Below are 12,913 nucleotides of genomic sequence, written 5' to 3'. Positions count from 1 at the left end.
ATATACAGGTAGCTCCTAGCCTATTTCACTTCAATGCAGCCAGGTAAACTATAGCTTCCAGGCAGGAGCTATGTCTCTCCCTTTAGAAAATCTGCATAGGAATTACCACATTCATTATTTTACATGCAAGAGAGGTCCAGTTCCATGAACTCATCTGAAGTCCTCTTGTTCTTTCCATTCGGGTTTCCTTTATTTCCAGTGCTAAGAGGCACCTAAATTATGCAGCTCCAAAAAAAAAACCAAAAACCCTCTACTGGCATAACTGTTACCTCTCCCAAAGATATTGATGTGATTACATGCATTTGTGGCGGTGGCAGCAGGGATGTTCCCTCTGTTATGAAGGAAGAACGTGTTCAGTCTACGTGCCAAGGATTGTGCACTGCGTAACTTTACTGAGGTTGTTTACAAGCCCATTACCATTACAGATACTGCTGTGCAGGATCTATAATTACATGGATGCCTCATGAGCAAGCTGATGGAAAGAAACATTTGCTTAAGGCTCCAATCAATGAATGAAGAGCATTCACTGGTCTTTATTTTATACAAGCATAATGCTTGTTACTTTGAAGCATTCATTACAATTATTGGACTGTGATAGCAGAACTATAGAGCAGAGGACTCCTGGGCCTCTGAGTGTGTATTCTAATTATAATTTTACATATAAACCCATATGCTCCTGTGCCTAGAGAGTGCACCACACATGGCTCTCAAACCAAAGACCATAGCTACTACTTTTCAGATTAATCTATTCTGAAGACCTCGAACTGGAAAGGATGGATTCTTTCTTTCAATATATGGCATACTTCACCACAGTGTGTGTCTTAGAAAGCCTCCTCTTGCAACACAAATGCAGTAGGTGGTTTTCCAGAATACAGTATGTTCTAGCATCCTCCATGCATCAGACAGCTAGACCAAGCCGTGTAACTCCAGACTTGACTGTGTTGTTTTTCTTAAGCAGAAAAAAAAAATACCTCTGGGCTGACAACTTGGGCGCCAAGTTTCAGCCGCCGAGTTTTTGAAATGTTTTCAAGCTGGTGCAGATACCACCTGGCACAGTGTAAAGGAGCACGATAGGAATGCCTAGATGGATTAGATTGACAGAAATGATACAGCATCCTCACTGTGAACCTACTGCTTATTGTAGTAAAAATACTGTCAAACAATTTGCATGTTCAGAACCAGTGACAGAAGATGTTTGTCCCCTTGCCATCAGGTTCAGAATTCTTCAGCTCTGTCTGTGGTGAATTTCACTGTGCACTTACCAGCCACTAGTAGCTGGAACACTATTATTTAGGGCTTGATTCTGCAAGCTGGTGAGCAGTCTCAACTCCCAGCCTCATTCTGCATTATCTATCCGTTTATACCTCCTTCCCATCCTCTCCCCAAAAAATCAATTCTATGACACTCTCTGCATTAGAACCATGCTCTATTTACTGTGAGTTAGGAACCACTCACAGTAGAGTCTGAGTTGCAAAGTATCTCACTCTTCATGGGAGTTTAAAGTGTTCAGAACCTTCCAGGGTCCTTATGATTAAAATCCCTTGTCCTATTATAAAATGTGCCATGGCTAATTTTACACACTGCATTGAAATTACAAAACAATACATTTGATGTTCTCCATCACATTCTTTCCTCTTTCCTAAAACCCACCCTAGAAAACTTCTTATTTGGGCCATCATTAATTTATACATGATTTTTAAAGAGATGCAGAAACAAAATAAACAATTACAATCAGGTTGTTTGATTTCTAAAACACAAATTTATATATACATATTTATCTGTATGTGTATATATTCATAACTGTGTGCATATATAGATATAGAAACACAGAAACATACATAGTGGCAAGTTTTTCTGATATATTTTTCATTCATTTGCTTGACAAAAATAAGTATATTCAAATATGGGATATCTGCTAAAAACACAATTGTTAAAAATGAAGATTTACTCAAAAATATCTTAAAAGTGTTGTTAACATGTACATATTTTATATGCATGGCAAAAACTGAATTCATATCTGTTTTGGTCAGAGTTAAAGCTGCTGTATGAATTTCGTTTTGTGACCCATACTTGCACATGAGAGCATTGCCTGAAGTTTTATGTATGAAAAGTGAAGCAGTTTTCACTCTTTGTGAGAAGCATTCTGTAGGATTTCATTTCTTTCTAGAGTTCTTGTTAGTTGGGAAAGAAGGTCAACAACCTCAGAGCATCACATTTATGTAGTTTTTTTCAGAAATGGCATATATATACTACTGGACATGGAAAGAAGGTGAGGAAATACGTGAAAATAATAAAAAATTGATAAGATTTTTCAAGCTACAGAAGGCGAAGAGATATAACATTAGGATATGTTCTTAACCCCTCTCAAAGGAACAGCAAAAATAGCAAAAACATCTCAACTGCCCAAACAACTGTAATTAGTGGAAGTGACCTGTCCCACATAAGTAAAGTACACAAGAGACTGTAATACCAAATGCACTCATCTAAAACACCAGAGCACCAGAAATAAAATGGCTGATTCAGTGTTGTGTAATGTGGGACATAATTTATTTTTCCATTGTGTGGATTGATGTCCTGAATATAAGATAGGAAAAACCTTCATTCACGGAATTGGTCCAAAACTTCCCCTGTTTTTGTCTACATGTAAGGATCTAAATTAGTAAAAATACCCTGACTACTGAAGATCAATGGTGGATTCAGGCCTAATCCTGAACTGGGTCTTACGTGTGTAAGTGCATGACCTAATAAATTTGTTAGTCTTTAAGGTGTTACTGGATTGCTTGTTATTTCCAAAGTATACACTGCACAACATTCCAATTTTTTAAAAAAAAAACTTTTTTCTAGAGGGCTATGCACAAAGATCAAAGATTAGTTTCCTTAATCTCTATGGCTGTGTCTACACATGCCCCTTCCCAGAGGAAGGGGCAGGGTAATGAGCAGCGCAGAAGATGCTAATGAGGCATGGATGTAAATTTCCCACATCTCATTAGCATATGGTCATGTGATTCTGAGTCCGGAAGAAGCTCTTTGACTACAAAATAGCAGGGGGCTTCCGGAAGGAGGGTTTCATTCCAGGAGATCCCTGTGAGCTGTGCATCTACATGGCTGTTTTGGAGTTCAGAAGAGCTTCTTCTGGACTCTGAATCACATGGTCATATGCTAATAAGGCATGGGAAATTTACATCCACATCTCATTAGCATCTTCCAAGCTGCTCATTATCACGTCCCTTTCCGGAGGAAAGGGAATGTGTAGACACAGCCCCTGAGACACTAAAATACATAATCATTTGAATGTGTAGCTGTGGGATGACTAAGTGCGCATACCTGCTTGACAGGATTTCAAGAACCAGCAAACCCAAGGATCCACAGAAGTTAAAAAGAGAAGAATGAGTGAGATCACAGTGTTAATGCACCCAGAAATATGTGACAGACAATAGTATCCCAATCAAAGAAAGCAAATATTAATCTGGTAACAGTACAGTTTTTGGCGATCACAGAGCCCTTCTGTTCCTTACTTATTTGAAATGTAGCAGTAATTTTCTGTATAGGGTGTGGACATAGCTAGGAATGGCAAATTCTTGATACAATATAATATGTGGTTAAAGCACACCTATCCATTGATATTATTTTGGTCACTGAATTTTAGGGAGTTTATACTCTATGGTTATATCTCCACGAGAAGCCTCTGCAACACAAGTCACTGTCAAAACTTCTGTCGACAGATTGCATCTGCACATAAAAAGAAGATCAAAAGAGCAAGCTACTCTGTCAGCAGAGAGCAGCAAGACCGCCCTGCACTCTCTTGAAGAATGGCTGACCGGAAGCTCTGCAAACAGGGCTGCCCGGTGTACTGAAAGCCCTGTCTGTTGACAAAAGGGCCAGAGTGTCTAAATGGCTGTTTTGTTGACAGATCCCTGTCAAGAGAGGCATTACACTGAACAGGAAGAGGTATAATGATGCAGACAGATGTGCCAGGTTTTGTCAACAAACTGTCAACAAAGCACATTTTGCATGTAGAGGCTCCACGGTTTTTCATGACAAAAGCCCAGCTTTGCTGGGAAAAGCCTCTCATGTAGACATAACTTATATATTACCAAAAAGACACACCAGATGTTCATGCAATTTGGCTTACAAATGAAATTCACTGACGCAATACAAACAGTAGGACGCCTACATTTTCAGACTTGAGAGTTAAAGAGAGACATTTTAAAAGAAAATAGAAATGATCCAACTTTCAACTTTTGTGTTATTTTTCAAAAAATGGATTTGGTCAGAGAAAAAACTGAAACAACTACTAAATATAAATGATCATCAGTCACTATAAACATGTTATTGCGCTATGACTCAGCAGAGCAAATTTGTACATACTTTTTCTCCCACAGAAAGCATGCAAAAGCACAGGAAACTTACATATCGGATTGATCTTGAGAACAGAACTTTGGTTAGAGAAGACATGTGTTTTGGGTTTGTTCATTTAGTTTTGTTTAAACTTACATTTTGTAAATACAGCCAAATAGAAGGGTAGGAGAATATTCATTTGTGATATATTAAGGACAACTTACATTTATCTAGAGAAAAGCTAGGCTATTAATTGAAGGCCTCCTATAATCTAGGTCTCATGTGAGATTTCATGGCCTAAAAGGATTTTAATATTCTTGGTTAACATTGAGCTCGGCAGTACACAGAGAATTTAATGCTTACCTATACCTACCTGAACTTTTGCTCATATTTTAGAAGAATACTGACTCTTTCTGTGATGATTTTTTTTTCACAAAGATAAGGTGTTGAACAACCATGGGAACTCCTGGCCATACAGAAGTCAATGGTAAATCTTTGACTGACTTCAGTGAAGCTAAGATTTCACCCAATGGCTGTGGCCACACTAGCCGCTTCTTTTGGAGGGGCTATGGAAATGTGGTACTTTGGGATATGCTAATGAGGCACTCTCATGACTATGCAGTGCCTCATTAGAGCAATGGCAGCCTTGCACGTGCTTTGAAACTGCCAGTTTCAAAGCGCATGCCACCCGTGGAGCTGGGGGCCTTTCAAAATGACTCCCCACTGATTTCAAAAGGACCTTCTTCCCATCTGGTTCTGGGAATAAGGGACTTTTGAAACCAGGGGGTCGTTTTGAAAGGCCCCCATCTACACAGGCAGCATGCACTTCGAAACTGGCAGTTTCAAAGAACATGCAAAGCTGCCATTCTAATAAGGCATTGCATATTCATGACAGAGCCTCATTAGCATATTCCAAAGGGCCGCATTACCATAGCCCTCTGAAAGGAGGGGCTAGCATGGCCACAGCCAATGCGTTTAAGGACAGAGTCTGTGTAGCAAAGTTCAGTTGTCACACTGGACTGACCACCAACGTGTAATATCTTTCGTTGTGTTGTGATCCTTACGTACGTTACAAGGTGACAAAATGGAAAGCAACCCTCCCCCCAAACATGCAGAAAAGGTCAACTGAGCAATAATTTCTAACTGGTGAGCCATAAGCAACCATCAAACACCTTAAAGCTCAAATGTTGGAATATTGTGTAAAGTTTGCAGTCGATCCCTCCACAGTGGCAGCGAGGGTGGGTTGACAGACTTAACGGGCTCCTTCCTGGGCAAGGTTGGAGCGGTGATGGCTCTGTGCTTTCAGAAGGAGCTGGGCCTCAGAGGGAAGGGGCTGGACTGGAGCAGCCAGTCCTCAGTGCTGCTTGGAGTGCACCTTTCTGTGTACCCCTCACTAGGCCAGTCCTTAGCATTGTCCAGAGTGTGCCATGTAGTACTCCAGCAGTGACTTAAAGTGCCTGGAGCTCCGGCCACCACTCCTGCAGACAGCGGGCCCCATGACAGCCTATCGCATTTCTGCCACAGACAGCAGAGCTTTCCACATCAGTAGGTTAACGGTGTGCAACAAAAATGTGCACTGGCATGAGTTACAAAGTTCATACGTGCTTGTCACTGCAGCCAGTTGCTGACAAAAAGAACCTTGCTAAAATAACTTACAGAATCAAAATGCTTGAAAGGCTACTTCAGCAACGACCATCCCCAAATTCCAATTAAGCATTATCCAGTTTTGGTTATAGGCCTGTAGGCCAAAATTCAGCCTCAGGTGCCTGAAACTGCCACTTAAATCAATATTTAGATATGTAAATAAACATATCACGATATTCAGATATACTGAGGACCCAGCTCTCCCACTCAAGTGAATAGAAAGTGAGAGTGTCTCATATATCACAGGAGCACTCTATGGCTACGTCTACACTAGTCCCTTCCTTTCAGAAGGGGCATGGTAATGAGTGAGTTGGTAAGATGCTAATGAGTTGCTGCCATGAATATGCAGCATCTCATTGGCATAATGGTGGCCATGTGCAAGTTGAAAGTGCTGCTTTCGAATCACACCCCTCCCCCCCTTATAGATGCAGGTCTTTCAAAAGGACCCCCTGGACTTCAAAATCCCCTTCTTCCTGTTTGGTTTTAGGAAGAAGGGGCTTTCGAAGTTGGGGGGTTCTTTCGAAAGGCCCCCATGTACATGGATGGTGTGCGATTCGAAAGCAGCACTTTCGACTCATGCATGGCCGCCACTATGCTAATGAGGCACTGCATAATCATGGCAGCACCTCATCAGCATTTGCTGAACTCACTCATTACCATGCCCCTTCTGAAAGGCAGGGCCTAGTGTAGATATAGCCACAGAGTGCTCCTATGATATATTAAGCACTCTTACGTAGCCTATTAGTATGGGTAAAACTTGCAAAAGTGTTCAGTATTAGCGTAACTTCAGTCCCAATGAAGTAATGGTAATCTCCCCCCATGGTAGCACACTCATTAACTGCACAGAGTGCAGAGTTAGATTGATGCTGACTGCTACAGAACGCTTCTGCCTCATCTCCTTTCTTTTTTTTTTTCCTTTTTGAGGGCACTTCCCCCCAGAGTTCTTTTTCATATTTTCACCATTTCTCTGAGAATCACAAAGTACAACTTACAGCAAAGTGCTTTTCTGAATCCTCTGTAAAAACAGCTAAGGAACAAATCAGGCAATATATGGGTTGCACTTTCTAAACCAACAAAGAACAACTTTAACTAGTCCTTCAGAATTACACCTGTATGTGGGTACCGTACATTGCAGGGTCTTTGCACACATGCAAAGCCTTTGTTACAATGAAGAGGGTTTTCTTCATGGTTTTCCATCAATATAGGAAACCTGAGCAAGCAGCAGCTTTAAAAGTGATACTAAACATACCTATATATTCAGATAGGCTGTCTACACTAAAGCGATCTGTCGACAGATCTTCCGACAAAACTTCTGTCGACAGATCACAGCCAGGCTGCCAAGTGGATTGAAAGAGCAATCCACTGTGCCGCAGAGAGAGGCCAGACTGCCTGGCCGCTCTTTTCACAGAATGCAGTAACCAGAAGCACAGCAGACAGGGCTGCCTGGTGTCCACAGGGGGCCCCGCAGAATGTACAGACTGGCTTTCTGTCAACAGAATCTGTCGATGGAGGCGTTCTGCCTCGCAGGGGAGTGGCACAACGCTGTCCACCAAAGTGCCACTTTCTGCTGATCTACTATTGGCAAAATGCCTTGGGAACGTAGACGCTCCATGGGCTGTGTTGACAAAACTCCCTAGTGGCGACATCGACATGCTGCTCAAACTCGTTTATCCAAATCTCTGCTACTTGAAACAGTACCATGACCCCTATCTGTTAAGTTCATTGAAATTTTCCTAAATTTGCCAAAATCTAGATTCTCTAGAATGATTCTATGTCTCCCGCAATCTCCCTGCAAGACACTCAGCAAAATGAGATTGTATTAAGGACAAGAAGCAAAAGCAACAAGGGGTTTTCTATACAGTTTCTTAATACAATGAGATTGTATTAAGGACAAGTTAGTCAAACCTCTGGCAGGGATAGGGGAAGTATACTTTATCCTGCCTCAGTGCAGGGTGATGGACTATTGACCACCTGGGATTTCTTCCAGTCTTTCTATGACTTCGATATTTTACCATCAAAAAAGTTTCTAAAAAAAAGAATAACATGCTGGCCTCTGCAGTGACCCCACAAAATAATATATCTAATGACACTGCAAGCTGTACTGTGCTGCAATACACATGCTGTTGCTACTCTTTAAAAATCCTAAGTGTTCTGTCATTATTACACTACCCTCCAAGTATTTTGAATTTGGCTTGGTGGAGGAGACAAGAACATTTAGGGTACGTTATTTTCTTTTAACAGATTTTTAATGAGTTACATCTGGGGGCTAGACATAGTGCATAAAATACTCTTACTACGAAGCCGCAGTACTTCCTTTTCAGCACTCTGCACTGCCCTCTGCTGATTTAGCTGGTGTCAGTTCCAAAAATATTAAACCAGAAAAATTGAGCCTGTTATAGGTCAGCTTTTTGCTTCTGTTCAGATCTGAGTTAACATGACCTGACGGTAGCATGACGCTGTTTTACTCATCACACATCAGAGGAAAGAAATGCAAGAGGAAGTAGAGCTTTAAACCATTTGTGATGCAGTTATTTGCATGGTGGGTGGGACACTAATAAAGCACAGAGGTTAAAAACCAAATATATGAACACTGAAACATCAGCTGGTGTAAAGGTATTGACAAAAGGAACATCCATGATTCTGTTTTGAGTGCATTTTTGGTCTATTTATTAACAACAATTTCTTTAGAATCTGTTGTCTTGTATACACCAGTGGTCTCATCTTATATTTACATTGTAATCTCTCTGCCTTGTCGAGGCAGTGCCCACCTTTCTCTTGTGTTTGTACAACACCAAGCAGTGTGGGGATCTGATAATCCATGACTAGATATTCATTGTCTGCAATCGTTTATATTTGACGGATTTCCATTTTATATAGCACATTTGTTTCCAGGACCCCTCTTCAGATGAATTGTTCACTCTAATTAGAAATGAACTGGTAAATTTATTACCTGCCTTATCTACTTCATGCCATGGGATCAAAGTTCAGAAGTAAGTTTGATGTCATAAAAGTATAACTATAAATGGTCTGTCAAAGCAAAATCATTAACATGACCCACTGAAAGCAGTAAGGTAGTTACTTCAGTCTTCTTACTACTCATGATGTATCACCGGTCTACTTATTAAGTCTCTTGGCTATGTTTAGACCTTTGTGCTATACAGTGAAAACCAAACCCAGTTTAGAATAAGCAAACTAGCCTAATTTTCCACGTTCATTTACCACGAAAACATTTTCAGTATCTGTGACACTAACGCTGTGAAAGTTTCCAATTTTCTGAGGCTATTTTTAGACTTCTTGTTATATAAGTCTTCAGCTATGAATAATAGTTTTATGACTCATGAGAACTTATTCTCTCACACTGCTCCCCAGCCACTTTATTAACAACCCCCAAAGATTTTTTTCCCTTTCTTAAGTCACCTGTGTTAGCTGGAAAAGAAAGTTCAGTACAAGCAGTGTTAAATCTTTCTGGGTCTAGAATAAAATACACTGCACATTGTGAATATGTTTACACACTCATATAATGACAAGCAAAACAGCCATTTGAAACTCTCAGAAATATATAAATCTATTTAGTTTCCTCTGTTTACATCTTTAGTTCCTAAACGCAAATGGATAATCCAAATTGTTAGCAAAATCTAAAAGAAATCTCTTCCTGTACAACTAAATATTTCAGATACTTTAGCATTGTTTATAGAAAACCATTTCCTCATTAAGCAATCTAATATATGTTTGAGAGAGTTTGTCTGTTTGTGTGTCTTGTTTGTTCAAGAACTCCTCCTAAACAATAAGCACACGGCTCAGCAAATTTGGTAAAGGTTGACCGTCTGTAATCTGGAATTCTCTCATCCAGCAAAATCCATAATCTAGCACGATTTTAGTTAGCCAGATGACCACTTATCGTGGGTGTGGCCAAATTTCCCACAGTCCCATAAAGTTACAGTGACTAGTCCTGGCTGTCTGTTCTGTGCTGTTATTTAGCTGTAATTCACCCCTAAATGTCTTCTAAGAGCCTGATGAGTAGTGGAAATGTTGGTACATATTGACATCTCACGATCTGGCAAGTTTTTTCTTCCAGGTCCCAAGAGTGCCACATGAGAGAGGTTCAGCCTGTACATAGCTTCCTCTTACCATAACTTAAAGCAAGATAGGACAGAGTACCTGGAGTGGGATGGTGACAGGGCCTGCCTCAAGATGTGCCTGTCCCCCTGTCTGGAGCCGGCCCAGCGTCTACCCTCCTATCCTCACAGACACCCTTTAGGGCGGGCGGCAGGACTTTCCCTTCATCCGGGAACTTGGGAAAACTGCCAGTTTTCTGCATTCCTCATTCTAGCTGGAGGGTGCTGGGAGCGGATAAACTGGACCTGCCTGACTCAGGACATACACCCACCCCCACACCCTTAGCCCAGGCTGTGCCTTCTTCTCACCTGGCTCCAAGCTGCTGCAGTGAGAGAGGATTGGGATAGTAATCCCTTCTTGGGGCAAGCTACTACTGAACCCCTCATCTGCAGCCCTACCCCAGAGTAATGATTTAAATGAAGCACGCACATTTTCATTTTCTTTTCCAACTCCAGCCCTGCAAAAATTAATTGATTTGAGAACCAATAGGAGGTAATACCAATGCCAGCTAAATCTAGTTTTGTTTTTTTTTATATATCTGATTTTTTTCTCCCATCTTGCCTTTTTCCTCCAGTTACTGGATCTGATACTGATACGACACTCATGATTGTTCTGGTCTGGCTATGGTCTGAAGAAGTGGGTCTGTCCCACAATAGCTCACCTAATAAATTATTTTGCTAGTCTTTAAAGTGCTACTTGACTGTTTTTTGTTTTGATAGCATATAGACTAGCATGGCTCTCTCTCTGTTACTTGCAAGATTAGTTCTCCAGGATGATTTGTCCTGGTCCAAATTAATCCAGGAGTTTCACTACGAGCCACAGTTCCATACTAAAGTGTGTGCTGCTGAACCACTATCAATAACTTTACTTAACCTAAGCATTGCAGTCAATGTTCTCCCTCTTACCTTTACCTGGTGACTTTGTGCAGTTGTCTGATAAGTTGTTTTCTTCTAGTTTTGCTGTTTTTTCCCCAGTTCGGATTCTTGCACCGGTGGTTTTGAGACTTTTACAAACAAATGGATCCAATTCCTTTATTGTTTTCTAAAATTGTCAAAAAATTAGTTTTGCCATTATTATTGGCCCTTTTCACAGCTATATCATAATAATGAGACTTGCAAATCAGTAGCTTTTATCTTAAAGTATAGAAGTATAGTATCTATTTATGAAAGCTCTAACTCACACGACAAGACATTAATTCTTCTGTGCAGTATGTTGACTTGATTGCAGTAAAACGATCCTCTTTGCTTGAAACATTTTGAAATAATATTTTCTGTCAGCTCTACACAAAATATTCCACAACTACCCCAATATTTTATTCTTCCTTACCTCTGGTATCCCAGTGAGGTCACACACTGTTAAAAACATCCTGCCAAGCTTGGTACAAAAGGGCTTCAAAGAATCAGAATGCAGAAGCTATGCAACTTGCTGACTAACTTTGCTCTGTGTTATTTACCAACTACACAAAGAAAATGCTGTCTATTCAAAACACATTTCAAAACTCTTTTCACAGAAAGTGAGTGAACAAATGGTCCCATGTCCTAAGCTGTGGTCTCATCTCCCATGAGGCCCGGTGATAGCTCTGGGGCATGGAACTGCGTGACACCGCCACCAGTCACTACAAGGCACTTTTGTAAACAACTTTGTGAGTGTGTGTGGAGGAAAATAGGGCAGGGGAGGAGTGTTACTTCTTTCTGTTTTCACATTTTGGGTTCTTGCTTTACCATCTCTGATACAGAACTCCAGTCTTGCTTAGTAAATTTTGTCTGCTGAAAACAGATTTGTGGTACATGCCTGTTTACATTTTTGTCTGAAACCTTTCCTCTAGAAGGGGGCCTGAGACGAAAATTTTAGACAAGCTTTACACAGAGATTCAGATGCATATACCCCGTTGCTCAGACCGAGGTGCTTGAGGTTCCAGTAGGTTTATTATATCAACAAGAACTTATGGCAAAATTCAGAAGCAAATTTTAGGCTATGTCTCCCCATTCTCGCCTCCCACCTCCTACTCTGAAGTTCAGAATGCTTAGATTTGGTGTTTCAGTTTGGTACATTAAAGAAAGAGGCCTTAGTTGCAAAACTCAGACCCAAGTTTGGATATTCAGTGGTTCCAAAGCTCAAGTAGACACAGAATTTTAGATCCAGCATTCTGATTTGTTTCATCATACAGATGATCCTTTGAGCAAAATCTGGATCCTCCCAAAGTTTGGGGATGATCAAATGTTGGGGTCTAGTTGAGGCACTTGTCTGTTTTTATCATTTATTTTTAAATAATCATTTCAAGTATTCTTAACTTTACAGGGGTCTATCTCTCTCACTCTCTCTCTCTCTTTCTGTCCTTCTAGCCTTCAGGGATTCGTCCCCTGCTAGACACAAAGCTGCACTCAGGAAATGATAAGCAGAACTGTTTTATTCACCTCTTCCAGTACAGTGATTAGTAGACCCAACCACTCTGAAAAAACAAAACAAAACAAAACAAAAACCTTCCTCACTCTCAAAATAGCTCATGGACAATGATCATTTTCCATCTGTGGAGAGGCCTAGAAACTTTTTGTCATAACTACATTTGTAGTGCCATTCTTCTGATGACCAGATCTAGAAATCAATTTCCTGCCTCTTGTTCCCTTAGCTTCAATTTCTTCCTTTTTCACTTTGATCTAGAAGGTTCATCTTGCTACTCTTGTCTATTAACAGTACATAGATTTTTTTAATTTTTGTTTCACTTATATTTCAAAGGTAATAAAGGTAGGTATTGTATTACACCTGTTACTTTTAGACATTTAAAAGGACAACATAAGCCTAAGATGTAGCAATTATC

The sequence above is a fragment of the Carettochelys insculpta genome, chromosome 2, assembly GCF_033958435.1.
Source record: "Carettochelys insculpta isolate YL-2023 chromosome 2, ASM3395843v1, whole genome shotgun sequence".
Lineage (NCBI taxonomy): Eukaryota > Metazoa > Chordata > Testudines > Carettochelyidae > Carettochelys > Carettochelys insculpta.
Note: the sequence above shows the minus strand (reverse complement) of the source record.